Raw genomic sequence first — 14,203 nt, 5'->3', positions numbered from 1 at the left:
GGTTTGTAAGCGGCACATCGGACCGCGACAAGTACATTGGACCGCGACAGGTGTTTCTGCAAGAGTTTCTCAGATGGCAGGAGACAGCTCTGAGAAGCACCGAAAATCCCAAGTGTGTCTCCTGCTTCTGGGCCTGAAGGGATAAGCCCTGTGTGCGGGGCTTTGTCGAGGATGGGACAGAGGCTCACGTCCTTCGGTCTCCAGCGTTCTCTACTTCCCCAGAAGCAACCACGGGCCCTTTATCCAAACGGATCAGTTTCAGGGCAGACCTGGCCTTTCAAGCCAGTGTGTGGGAATCACCTCAAGGATCTGGAGGTGTTGATTTGTCCACCTCAAGGCGTACTGAAGGCTCTGCCTTTCCCCGGGCAGGAACCAAGGCAGCTTACAGCAGGCGCTTGACGGGGGAGTGTATTAAATACACCCCTCTCTAGTCAGCGTAGGAGCACAGGCGCTTAGGTTTATACACACATGGCTCTGGGCGGAACTTCATTCAGTGCGTTTTATCTACAGAATGGGATCAAGGTGTGCTGCATCTCTGGCCTCCCAAACTTCATTACCTCCTTCCGTCTTGCAGTTCCTTCCTTCTTTGATTTGCGAGGCGTTCCGTCAGCTTCCCCCCGCCCGGAGTCGATACCTTCTGGTTGCAGGTGGACAGGAGCAGCCATGGACCGGGCCCCCTTATCTGTGGTTTCGGCTCCTGGCACGGCCCCATCCCCACCGTGGCGGCCTGGAGGTGCCCCTGTGGAGCCCTGGGACTGGGCGGCTCCCTGGAATCAGGAGGCCCCTTTCAAGGTGATTGCTCTGCTGGCCTCTCTTCCTCCACCGTAGTCCCTGGGAATTCATCAGGAGGACCTCAGAGGTCACAGCTAGAGAGACGACTTCCCAACCCCTACCTGTCCTGAACTTTCAGAACTGCAGGTCTGCTCGGTTCTCCTAGAGTGGTACCTGCCCCTCGCGTTTCCCAAAACCTGTCTGCACAGTGCGGAGAAGAGCAGGTCTTCCCATGATCCCTCACTTGTAATTCACGTCACACGTTGATTTCCATCCCTGCATTCGTTTCTTTTAGACGTTCCGTGCCGAGAGGATTCCCGCTTCACTTCAGACGGCGTCCTTGCTCCCTAGCAGGCCCCTCCGGGCCTCACCTGCTCCCTCAGTCTCCCGCCATCTCTCCTTCACAGCTCTGGTTTTCTTTTAGTTGCTGGCACTGGCCGTGTTCTGGGGGCTCCAGGTCCTGACAGATGCAGTCGCTGCCACCAGCAGTGCTCTTTCCTGGCCCCTCCTGGTGGCGTCTTACATGTCACTTCCTCCCGGAAGCCGCCTCCCCTGCTAGGCAGGCCTGTGTGGGCACCGCTGCTGTGCGCCCGCACCTTACCCTCTGGCTCATTTCCCTGTTCTCCTGCCTTATTTCATGGCCCCGATTCTCCCCCAAAACTGGGAGCTCCTCGGAGCCGGAGACATTCTGGTTCCTGTTGCCGCGTTGCCTTCACATTGAGCCAGTGCTGTTTTGTCGAAGGAGTGAAAGAATGATGGCACGATTAGCCGAACGCGTGGCCTGTCCTCACACCTGTAGGCCTGCAGTTCTGAAACTGTAGGAAAGGAAGCCACCGTGTGATGCTTTTAAGCCACAGAAAAGTGTCACAGTCACTTCCAGGCTCCATTTCTGCGGAATGAAGAGAAGGTCACCAAGGTTGGACAGGAGTTTGAGATGTTTTTTGGTTTTGTTTTGTTCTATTTGTAGTAAAACACACATCACATAAAACTTGCCACCTTCACCATTTCTAAGCACATAGTTGAGGAGTGATAAGGCCATTCACAGTGTTGTGAAACCATCGCCACCATCCGTCTCCGATACTTTTTCATTTTGCAAAACTGAAGCCCTGTCCCCATTGAACACTGACTCTGAATTCCCCCTCCTCCAGCCACGCTTCTACCTTCTGTTTCTATGAATTTGACTATTCTGTTTACTTCATAGGAGTGGAATCATGTAGTGTTTATCTTTTTGTGATTGGCTTATTTCACTTAGCATCCTGTCGTGAAGGTTCATCTGTGTTGTAGCATTTCCTTCCTTCTTAAGGCTGAATAATATTCCATTGTATATACATACAGTACCATTGGATATATATACAGTCCAGGGATTCAACCAACTGCAGATCGAAAATATTCGGGAAAAAAATTCCGGAGAGTTCCAAAAAACAAAATTTGAATTTCTCGCGTGCCAGCAGCTGTTTATGTGGCATTTACATCGCATTGGGCGTTGTAAGCAATCTAGAGCTGATTCAAAGTGCACAGGAGGATATGTGTAGGTTATATGCACATACTGTGCCACCTTATATAAGGGACTCGAGCATCTGTGGATTTTGGTGTCCATCGGGGTCCCGGCACCAGTTCCAGGTATACGTACCACATTCTGTGTATCCATTTGTTGGACGGACACTTGGGCTGTTTCCTCCTCTTAACTATTGGGAATGATGCTGCTGTGAGCATAGGTGTACAAATACCTCTCTGGAGCTTGAGGTTTTAATGTAAAAACTACAGTGTGGGAGAACTACTGAGAATGGCTGAATTTAAAGATGCCCAGCATTAATGAGGGCCCTGGATGAGAAATACCACAGAGAAATTCGCTAGGCCCAGTCATGAACATGGTGGGTTCTGGAGGTTTGATAACCTGAATGATGGTCTGGAACCCATGTGGCATGCAGACACCCACCCAGCCCTGCCCACATGGGCCATGGGCTCTCTCTGTGTTTGCCAAGTGCCCTCCAAAGGTGAGGGAGGCTGTCCCTCTCTGCTCTTTAGGTGACCTGGGAAATATTTTTGGCATTCATCCAGCGAGTTTCAGATAGTATGATAAATTATTTCCCCCAGATATCAATGATTTCAAACCCATGGAATGATACTGCCACAGTAGTATAAATATTTTCAGGGAATAGCTACAAGGTTTTTTTGTTTGTTTGTTTGTTTGTTTGTTTTTTGGGTTTTTTTTTTTTGAGGTACGCGGGCCTCTCACTGTTGTGGCCTCTCCCGTTGCGGAGCACAGGCTCCGAACGCGCAGGCCCAGCGGCCATGGCTCACGGGCCCAGCTGCTCCGCGGCATGTGGGATCTTCCCGGACCAGGGCACGAACCCGTGTCCCCCGCATCGGCAGGCGGACTCTCAACCACTGTGCCACCAGGGAAGCCCCTAGCTACAACTTTTGTTAGAAAAAGATGACTACTGAAAAACTCATACCTATTACACATACACAAAAATGTTAGAATCTTGATCAAACTCTTGTTTCTGCCCTGAGGAATTCCTTGTTTATTTTAGGTAGCCCTTGGGCTTTGAAAGTGTTTAGCTTGAGGGTTAAAATGGCCAAAATGCAGGCTCACCGTAGTACACGTCTTGATGTTGAGAACAGAGTGACCATAAGTAGGGTGAGCTCAGACAAATAAAGTCTTCCTATCTGTATAGAAAATAAACCACCAGGTAGCCTAGACCCTACCTAACTTAAAAATTTTTCTACATTGAAAAATTCTTCTGCCTTCTTGCTTTTCAAAATAAACAAAAGTATATATATGTTTTTATAGCTGTACAGAGTTAACCATGTAGCTTGTGGATCTGAGTAAAGCTTCCAGAGGAGTCCTTGGAATATTGTCTTGTCAGTACGCGGCATGATGCTTCATCCTTGTACCCAATCTGTATCACTTGGTTTTCCATTTCGGGCCTTTCGAGGGTTACTAATTATGGCCGGAAATTCTTGCGAAAGGTAAATAAATCAAACCCGTCCGTTTTCTTCACTGACGGCACGTCGCTCCGGAGAGCTCTCAGTGGGAGAGATCGGACGTGGGGGACAGTGCGGGAATATTCTTTTTCCCTGCTGCCAAGAAATGGAATTTCATTATTCGACTTTGTAAGTATGTGCTTCTCCGGTTCTAACCTGGTTGCCGGCTGGTTGCTACAGTGTTGGGAAGGAAGGAGAGGCGGAGACGGAGAGACCTGCTGCTTCTCAGGTGTGCCTGTGGCCCCAGATGGAAACCAGTCAAGGTGCGATTGATGTTCATTAAGTGCTTGTCAAAACTGAAAAATTTTCTAATCAACAGCCATCTAGCCGCGGCCCCGCCGACGGCTGGGAGTTCCCGCCTCTGCCGCAGCGGCTGTTTGCCTGTTACAACTCTAGGCTAAAACTCCGTTGATGATTTCATTAGGCTAAGCTGCGAAGTAAATGAACCACATCTTATTTAGGTGCCACGAGCTTCAGTGTAGTCCTGCCCCGCAGGGAACTTGATAGCGTTTTATGGCTTTAAAATTAGTGTAGCTTCCCATTTGCTGCAGGGTGCTGCCTGTTATGCCTTTGAACTCAATAAGCAAAGGGAAGGGGGCCTTTTGTTTTTCTCCCTTATTTTTCTCCCTTGCATGTTAGCAATTTTGTTTTGCATCTTTTCCAGACGGCATTTTGCAATAAAAATGTCTGACTACCCTGTACATGCCTCCCCCACCAAAAAAAGAAAAGAAAAAGGAGGAGGGGGGAGAAAAAGAAGAAGAAAAATGTAGAAAATGTCACGCGTTTGCAGAGGACAGTTTTTGTTTTTGTTTTTCCTATGCTGTGAAGTGAAAACTAGCTTTGCAGGCCACCCCCGTGGCTTATCCTGTCGGAATGGCCACCCCCAGTGGGGATGCTGCCCGCACTTCGGGAAATGCCCACATAAAATCAGAGGGCAAGTATTTCAGTATTTTTATTGGACAGGAGCAGTAGGGCCAGCATTTCTAAAGGGCTTTGGCATTCTTTCAGGCGCTTTGTATATTGTCTCAGTTAATCGGGACAACCATCTCGTGAGGCAAGAACTGTTAACACCCTTATTTTTCAAGATGTGGAAATCGGGACCCAGACTGGTTAAATAGCATGGCCCAAGCCCACAACTCCTAACAGGCAGAGGCTCCCAGGCACGCTCACTCTGAGGCCATCCTCTGGCCCGGAGGAGGCTAACTTTGTTTCCTGTGGACATCCGTCCTTGGTTTAGGAAACCAGAAAACTATGTTAATCTGTGACCTGACTGCTGTTCATTTGAAATGAATCTGATCATGCTACCGTGAACCACCCTGGCGGGCAGTAAGTAGCGTTAGGAAAACAGAATCACTCCTAAAAAAGCAATGCATCAGGAAAAAAAATAAACAATGAGACTTCCAGACAGGCCTAGTGAAAGTTTTGAAATTAGAAGAAGTACTTAAATTTTGTGATGGGCAAAAACTGAAGTGGGAATTTTCCTGTCCTGTGTTGGGCCAAATGGTAGAAGAAAAGGCTTAGCGATCATTAGTGTCCTCTGAAGACAGACGTGTGTGCTCTTCTTCTGTCTTAAAAATCTGTTTCTTCCCTCTAGGAAATCTCTTGTCGCCATCCCTTCCTTTAGGCACTCCTTTAAGTGGTGTCCCTATGCTTTTACTCCTTCCCATTCCTTTGCAGTGTCTGAGTTGCTTTCCCGAGTGTGTAAATCCTACTTCTTCATTCCTTCAGTAAAAAGTCACTGTGTGTCTGTCTTGCGTCAGACACTTGCTTGGTGCTGGGGATACTGTCCCTGCCCTCACAGAGCTCACAGATACTAAATAAATATACAAATAAACATTTTGTAAAAATGTTTAAAAAATCGCCACAACAGTGAGAGACCCGCGTACCACAAAAAAAAAACAAAAAACAAAAAACTGTTTCTTGAAGTGCTTCATGTTCTAGCAAATTCATCCCAAGAAATCTGAAGTTTTAAAGTGGTTCAGATAGAGCTAATTATCATTATGGTGAACATTCCTACATAACTCAGAATTTCCAAGATCTACCTACTGGTCCAGTTGTTTCAAGCCATATTTAATTATTAAAAGAGTCGTGGAGCCAGGGAATGGGGCTGGCTCCTTGTAGTTTATTGCTGTGAACTCTCACTCATGCTTGCCTCTGGGAGAGACCTGCCTGCATATCCAACACACTGCTGTTGTATAGGCTAGGTCTGAGCACGCATGGGTTACAACTGGGTAATATTCAATTTAACCTAAAATGAGAAAACTCTTTCTTGCAGTGTAAAGCTCAATATACTAGGTCAGTCAAGACAGATGCAATCAAGAAGCAAAAGGTATATTCATAATTCAACGTAGAATTTTCTGCTATTTTGATTTATATTATATTAACCTATTCCCCCTGGGCTAATGTTGGACTTGAGCCCACATGTGTTGGATGCCAGCGCTTTGAGCACATGCACCGGAGAGGTTTGCCCTGCTTCAGTGGTGTTGAGCTCCTTGTGGAAGCGAGGGGTGCCACCACGGATCCCTCACGACGCTTCACCAACCTTTTCCGTTCACCTCTTAGGTAGTTACCCAGGCCCAGTAAAGCCTTGGTTCAGAATCAGGTGTCCTAAGCGTTGCCTTTGCCTCAGACGCCATTTGACATCCAATTTGCCAGGTATCTTCTTCCTGCGGTGGCCACAGGTCATGTTGACATCCGCTGGTCAAGTGGTCTTTCCGAAGCAGCTCCAGAAGTGAAACAGTGGAATTCTGTTGGCTGTCTTTGGGAAAGCAAACTGATTCTCATAAGGTTTTTCTCTTTGAAGCTGCCTGCTACCTTTGCTATTGTAACTCTGATCCTTTGGAGAGAAGGAGAAATTGTCTTCTTTGAGGGATGTGATCTGAAAGGAAGTGGCCGGGAGATTTCGCATAGTTTTACGATACTATTTTCATAGTGTTTTTAGGGTATTACTTTCCTCTGTGCCTGTGACTATATATGAGGCTATTGTTTATTATTCATCCATGTTGGACTTAAGCGTTTGCTTGGTCTCTCTGAAGGGATGGTATTATGTATGTCTTTATAGATGAGTTTCCTTTGAAAATAGTATTAAGTGGAGTTTGGGAATAGCAGTGCATCTGACAATGGCTTCTCCTACATCTTTTTTTTGAGCCCAGAAGTAAGGGTTTTAAAAAACAGAATTTATATAAACTACTGTTCCTCTTGAACCTGGACACATTCATGAAGTGGAGTGAAAATAGGGAAGACTGAGTTCTTCCTCTCCTCCAGGAGAAGACAGACATTTCTAGTATCTGCACAGCTCAGGCTGCAATGCTCCTCCCCCAGCTGTGTGCATAAAATCACACACACAGAGCCCTTGGCTGTTTTGTGAACATCAGGCTAGACTAGTGGGTGTCAAACCTTTTGGCCTTAGGGCCCTTTTACCTTCCTAAAAACTGAAGAATCTGAAAGAGCTTTTGTTTCTGTGGATTATATCTGTTGATGTTTATCATGGGAGAAATGACTGAGAAATGACTGAGAAAGCATTTAATATTCATATAATTCATTTAAAATAATAATAACCTATCCATTACATATTATTCCATAAATGACATTTTTTTAATGAAAAAGATACTTTCTAAAACGAAAGGAAATCATAAGCAGGGTAGCATTGTTCTCCATTTTTTCAAAGCTCTTTGATTTCAGTTCAGAAAGTTAGACCATCATTTCTACTTCTGCCTTCAGTCTGTTGAGACATGTCGTTTTGGTTAAAGTATGTGAAGAGGCTCTCACAGAGATATTTAGTTGGAAGAGGAAGGAGTATTTTTTATTTTAAGTGTGCTTTTCTGAAAACTTATTTTTTTGAGGTATAGCTGATTTGCAATGTTATGTTACTTTCTGCTGTACAGCAGAGTGATTCAGTTATACATACATATACATTCTTTTTCATATTCTTTTCCCTTATGGTTTATTATAGGATATTGAATATAGTTCCCTTTGCTGTACAGTATGACCTTGCTGTTTCTCCATCCTATATGTAATGGTTTGCATCTGCTAACCCCAAACTCCCAATCCATCCCTCCCCCTTGGCAGCCACAAGTCTGTTCTCTCTGTCTGTGAGTCTGTTTCTGTTTTGTAGATAAGTTCATTTGTGTCATAGTTCAGATTCCACATATAAGTGACATCATATGGTATTTGTCTTTCTCTGTCTGACTTCCTTCACTTAGCATGATAATCTCTCGGTCCATCCGTGTGGCTACAGATGGCCTTATTTCATTCTTTTTAATGGCTGAGTAGTATTCCATTGTATACATGTACCACATCTTCTTTACCTGTCGATGGACATTTAGGTTGCTTCTGTGTCCTGGCTGTTGTAAACAATGCTGCAGTGAACATTGGGGTGCATGTGTCTTTTTGAACTAGAGTTTTTGTCTCTTCTGGATATATGCCTAGGAGTGGGATTGTTGGATCATATGGCAACTCTATTTTTAGTTTTTGGAGGAACCTCCGAACTGTTTACCATAGTGGTAGCACCAGGTTACATTTCCACCGACAGTGGAGGAGGGTTGAGGAGTATTTTAATAGCCATTTCAGATCATTCAGATCATGCGTGTTCTTCTTGGATACTACGCTAAAACTTGACATGTGACAGTTTATTAAAGCTTAGGAATTCAGTGAAATTTTCCCTCTCTGCTACATTACATCCAATGACCTCTCTTGCACTTTGAATGATCTTGTATCCATGCATGTGACACACCATGTGTCAGTCATTTCAAAAAGCTTGTTTAACTGAGGTATGCAGATTTCCAAATGGTGATACTTTTCATCAAGTAATACCCCCAAATCACATTCATTAATATCACCACCAGTCTTGTCAGAAAAGTCTCCAGGTATTTGGAAGGTGTCATGGTGAGAGACACAAGTTTTCGAAATTCTCATTGTTGCTGGAAAGCTCAGATTCTCTCACTGGCCACAAATACTGTCAGCCGCTTTCCTTACAGTACAAATACAAGAAAAGTACTTGTTCTTTTTCAAGAAAATATCTACCACATACCCAAGACCGAATAACCATAGTTAATGTCTGACATAGTCATTCTTTCAAGTTGAAGTGCTGTCCCAGCAAACAAGTGGCGAATTCAGCTTGTGAATGAAACAGTCAGGGAAGAGCTTTCCTGTGCAGGATGGTCAGCCCTCACGGCGCAGCAGAAACACTGAAATATACTTGCCGTGGCATCACCTGGGAAATTTAAAAGCTCAAAGGTTAGAATGTTTTTAATCAGTAGGTTTTTTGTTTTTTTTTTTTCTTGGTTTATTAAGAACATACTTTGTTATCTAAAGTTAGCCAGTATTCTTCAAAATATGATTTTGAATGGCTGTAAATTATCACATAGTTCAAAATATTTGTCATGGGCATTTAGGCGCTTGCTTATTCTTACCATTATATAACTTCAGTGAAGATTCTTGAACTAAATTTTGTCGTATCTTTGAACCTTAGAATTATTACCTAGAAGGGAAATTCCTGGGGGAAAAAATGTGGCCATTTTTTCAGGCTCTTGATTTAACAGTGAATATACTTCTGTTAGCAAGATACGTGAGTGTTCTTATAACACCAACTCTGGTTCAGCATTCTCTTAAGTTCCTCTATTTTCTTCTTTACGGGAAATTAAAATGTTGAAGTGTTAATGTAAAATGAGTTCAGACCAATAAAATCAAAGGAAATTCAAAAAAAAAAAGAAAACATCCTTAGGTGAAACTTTTTTGGGTTTTTTTGTTTGTATTTAGAGAGCGTGACAATCAGTAAAATACTGACAGTGTACAAAGTACAACGTGGTTACCATTGCCTTGATTCGTGCTGAGGAGTCAGCGATATTTATTACCCACATCGCTTTTGCACCATCGAAGCAAATTTCAACAGAGGGAAAAAGCAAACTATGTCTTGGGGTTGTTTTGAAAATAGTGTCAAACTCATGAAGCCCCTGATAGGGCGTTGAGGGCCACACTTTGAGGACTGCTGAACTTAGGTTATGCAAAGAGAAAACACGTGACTAGATTAGCCGTGGCAGAAAGACCAAGGCAAGCATCAGTATGTCCTAACAGTTACCTCACTTAGACAAAATATTAGATAGTAATAGAAAATAATGAATTTCTCAACATTTATGTACAGTTAGAAACCAGAGCTTACTGAGAAAACCTAATTGGAACAAAGATTTCTGTAACTTTTCCATCATTTAATTATGGGAATGAAGAATCTTAATACCTTTAAAAAGTATATGTTAGAACTGGAGCAATGTTGATTGCATTTCAAAGCTGTGTGTCTTATGCTGATAATCTAATCTTGAGATGCCAGTCACATCATTGATGCGTTTGGGTTTAGCTCTAAGATCTTGTTAACTGCTTTTTGGTACCCTATGAACACACGAAGCAAACCATCTTTCACCAGACAGCCAAAGGTAACAAAGGGATGGGAGGCAGTGAGAATCAATATAGTAAGAGTATTTTTAGGGACTATTGATGGATTGCTGTATTTTGAGCTTAACTTCAAGTGCCAGATGCCCCAGAGCTGACTAAGATGAACTCACCATTTACTGAGAACTGTAGGCCGTCACGCACACAGAGGGCTCTGGGATGGGCAAGACGAGACCCACACATCGTTCCCTTGGCCGCCTGGGGAGAACTCTTTCCGGTGGGGTGTTTTTAGGAGCTTCGTGCGGTATCTTGATGAGGACTTGGTACCACTCTAATTGCCGGAGCTGAGTGCCATCCAGTGATGACCTCCCAGTCCTGGTAATGGGTAACTGTGAGATTTTAGGACAACAGCGTGACAGCAGCCAACCCGTTAATTCTCGAATCCGGAGGGATCTGGTTACACCCACCGAGGCACTCAGGACTCCACGCCCTCTCCCAAGGCAGCCCCGCCGAAGGTGGGAGCCACACTGAGCTGTGCTTCTGTCAGCAAGCTGAAAGCTGTGGGTCCCTGACAGGGCTCTCAATTGCTAGCAGGTTCCTCTCACTGCACCTCATTTGCATCTGGGACATCAATTAGCATGTTTGTTGAGGCTAATTGAATGAAACTCAATCATAGCTCTTAATTGCTTGACTATGTGAAAAGAAATCACATTAATGCAGCTAATTAAGTGTACGGCAATAGATGCAACATAATTAGGAGGAAAATGTAAAAAACAAGGGATGGCAAAGGTGCAGGAGCGGGGTGGCAGGGGGACGCTGTGCTGGGTTACGGAGCTTCATCCACGCGGTCGGGGACGGGTCCCTCTGCTCCGGCGCCTGCTTGCGAAAAATAATCCACGAGATGAGCACGGACAACTTGAGAAGAAAAATGCAAATAGGTTTGCAATTACTACTTTTTCAAGCTGTTGAGGGGCAGGAGATAGCACCTCTGGGGGGCCTGGCTCTTGAGTGGGCCTCGGGGACTTGTTAAGTGCTGTTTAAAAGTACTTGGCTTTGAATTACCCTCATGCCTTGTTAAAGGGTTTTTTCCCCTTTTATCCTCGATCAGCATTTTCTGCAAGGAACACGGAGAGGGGTTGTATCTGTAACGTTTGCATATCAAAATCAAGCTCGCTGGCTTTATTTCCCCCTGCACGGTCCCTACCTCGGACCATCAGGCTGCGCGTCCCACTTCTGAGGAGGCGACATTGTTTGGTGGTTGTAGCTTTAATTCCTCAAGTACCAAGCTGGGGAGAGATGAAAAGGGTAGTTCTTTCAAAAACGGAAAACTCAGTGTTGTTTCTCTTGGGAGAAGCTAGAAGCCTCAGGCTCACGTATCCACCTGTTTCTGAAAGACTTTTATGGATTAGGAAATGGATCTTGTCACATTTTTATAAATTTTAGTGGCTTGAAATTTAAGAATTGCCAGACTTACATTCTGATTTTCTTAAGAACTGGTTCTTCTGCACTTTCAATGCCTGACTCAGGCAGGAAAACAGATCCCCCAGCCCATGCTGAGCCAAAGATAAATGGGTTCTGTCGCCGCATTCAAATCCAGAGAGCCAACACTTGGTACATTTCTATAATAATTTTAAATAAAATATCCTGGTTATTGTATGTTAGAACATGCCTATTAAAAAAGAGACCACGCTGAGGCTTAGCCACTCTCTGATTAGCCTCATTTTAGAGCCCATAAGCCATAAATGCTCAATTACACTCCTGTTATTGTATTTTAATTTGTTAAGGATTGGCATTAAAGAAAAAAGTTGTAGCAAGTTGATATTTTTAAAGGAGTAACTATGCAAGAAGGAATTCATTATTTACAAGCATTAACTTTGGTTTTGAAACTTGGGTTTGCCTATTTGGAGTAAATGTTAATGGAAGTAAATGAAAGATGCTTAAGAACAACCTTTTTCTTTTGAATAACCTTGACCCTTGGTCCTGTACTAACCAAAAGCCACTTCCTTCTTCCGTGTGCTTTTTGTTGGCCATCCTCGTGGTGAGCTTGGTCATGAGACGTCTACATTTCTTTCAGTCCGCTTTATCCTTTAGCCTAATTTAATGATAATAACTTTCTTTCCATCCTTTGTCCTCATCCTTTCAAAACCGCAACTTTTTTCATAGTAGATTATATTTGCGGCAGGGGGCGGGGGGGGGGGGCGGTGGTAGTCGAAGCATCTTGCCTTTCAAGTGGAGTCTTTAGTCTGTTCCCATCTGGACACAGCCCACCTCTTCTCCAAACCTGTGATGACCCTCCTCCTAGATGCCCGTGGCCGACCCCGGCAGATGTCCCTCCCTAAGCTGCCCTGGGAGATTACATGCACAGCTGGGCAGCCCAGGGTGCATCAGCACCTCTGCTCCTGGCTTCCCCGGCTGACAGCATACGTGCCGGTGCAGGTGCTTCTCTCTGGATGGTATATCATTGCTGAGGAAGGCCCAGCCTCGCCCCTCCCTGGAGGAGCTGATCTGAATTTGCCCCTACTTGGTGCAGCTTCTGATCCTTTGTTTGTCTTCAGTCCCACGTTCCTCCTGATTCTAGCCTCAGCTTTTTGACCTTGAGCTGTGCACTAAGAATTGGCCATTTGAGGTCTGTCCTTAGGAAGTCACCCTGGGTGCTGCGTCATCATCTCCTGGGCTGGTGCTTGGTGAACCTTCAGGGTTCTGTAATCTCCATCACAAGGCCCCCGTTCACGTTATGGAGTTTCTCTTCCAGCCCTTCCTCCTGTGTTGAGAATTCTCCCACTCCCTTTCCTGAGTCTGGGGTGGCTCCCATGCGGCCACAAGTCCAGCTGCTTGGGTTTCAGGTGAGGTCTGACACTCAGAGCTGGCCCTCCCTCCTACAGATGCTGGAGGGAGGACAGTTCTCTCTGTCCCCCACGGTCCCAGCGACCCATATGCGGGTTCTTCCCCCTGTGTTGGAATCTAGTACTTTGAGTTCCTTTTTGTGCCATAACTTCTGTCAGCAAACTTCCTACTTGTGGATAAACCAGTGACTGCTTCTCAACCCCTTCACCTTATGGAATATGGACATTGTCTCGCAATTAAAAGAAGCCACTGGAGTCCTTCTCTTGGCTTCCCTAGCACCTTCTGTGCCCTCTGAAGCTTCTGCCGTACACCTGGACTGACTTTCCTCGTCCTGCAGGCTGAGGCCTCTGACCCGTGCACTTTGCCGGTAGACCTTCATCCAGCTCTCTCTCTGTATCTGTTGACTGTGTTGATTGGCAATTATAAGGAAACAGCTCGCTTCTCCAAACTCCCTGGGTCGCTTGCAGTCGCACACCGGATTGTTTGGCAGTTCTTCTAAAATTAGATTGACGTGAACTTTATTGTTTATAATCAATACAAATTTATTGGTCTTTTCCCTTTATATCCTAAAAGGAATCCACCAAGATTCTGCCAAGGAAGGAATCTGTTTATTTCATTTCCTGGTTAGTCTTAAAACACTTGAAATATTGTTTACCCAAGAGTGATTTAGATTGTATCCTTTCTTCATGTGTGATGTTGGTTTACTGATATATCTGCAGAGACAGGGGGGTTCATTGCCCCCCCAAAATGTATGAAAGGGTCAATAACTCCTCTAATTTGTCAAGAGGCCCCTCACTCTGGCTCTCAGTTGTCTTCTCTTTCCCCACCCAACAGCCGATTCTTAAGTATTATTTGCCTCCATATTGAATTAGGTGACGGCACAAAGAATTCCCTGTGTACCTAGACTTCCCTTTAGTTCCGTGATAGCTGCTAGTCATTGACCTCCAAAGTGTAGACAAAAGCAAGATACTTTTTCTGAGTAGTGAATCACTTGGAGAAACATAATGCTTGAGTAAAAATAATGTGCCTTCTTTTTTAGCATCCAGCTCTTGTGACCTCCATGTGTTTTCAGCACCGTACCACTGACCCCCTCAGACATCTTCCTGAACAAAATGCTTGACCTCTTACTTAGAGTTTTCACCTGAGTTCCCACCAGACAACTTCAGTCTTACCTAGATGTCTAACGGTATTGCTCTCGGAGACAAACAGGTTATTACAA

At 44.7% G+C, this 14,203-nt stretch overlaps 1 protein-coding gene across 3 annotated transcripts in view; it reads left to right on the top strand.

Moving 5' to 3' along the window:
* The window catches only part of AGAP1 (ArfGAP with GTPase domain, ankyrin repeat and PH domain 1), a 562,113-nt gene that overhangs the window by 363,575 nt on the left and 184,335 nt on the right, over nucleotides 1-14,203 (top strand). The gene's annotated exons all lie outside the window — the stretch shown is intronic.

The sequence above is a fragment of the Monodon monoceros genome, unplaced genomic scaffold, assembly GCF_005190385.1.
Source record: "Monodon monoceros isolate NGI ecotype Baffin Bay Population unplaced genomic scaffold, NGI_Narwhal_1 Super_Scaffold_16, whole genome shotgun sequence".
Taxonomy (NCBI): Eukaryota; Metazoa; Chordata; class Mammalia; order Artiodactyla; family Monodontidae; genus Monodon; species Monodon monoceros.
Note: the sequence above shows the minus strand (reverse complement) of the source record. Positions and strands in the feature narration are given on the sequence as shown.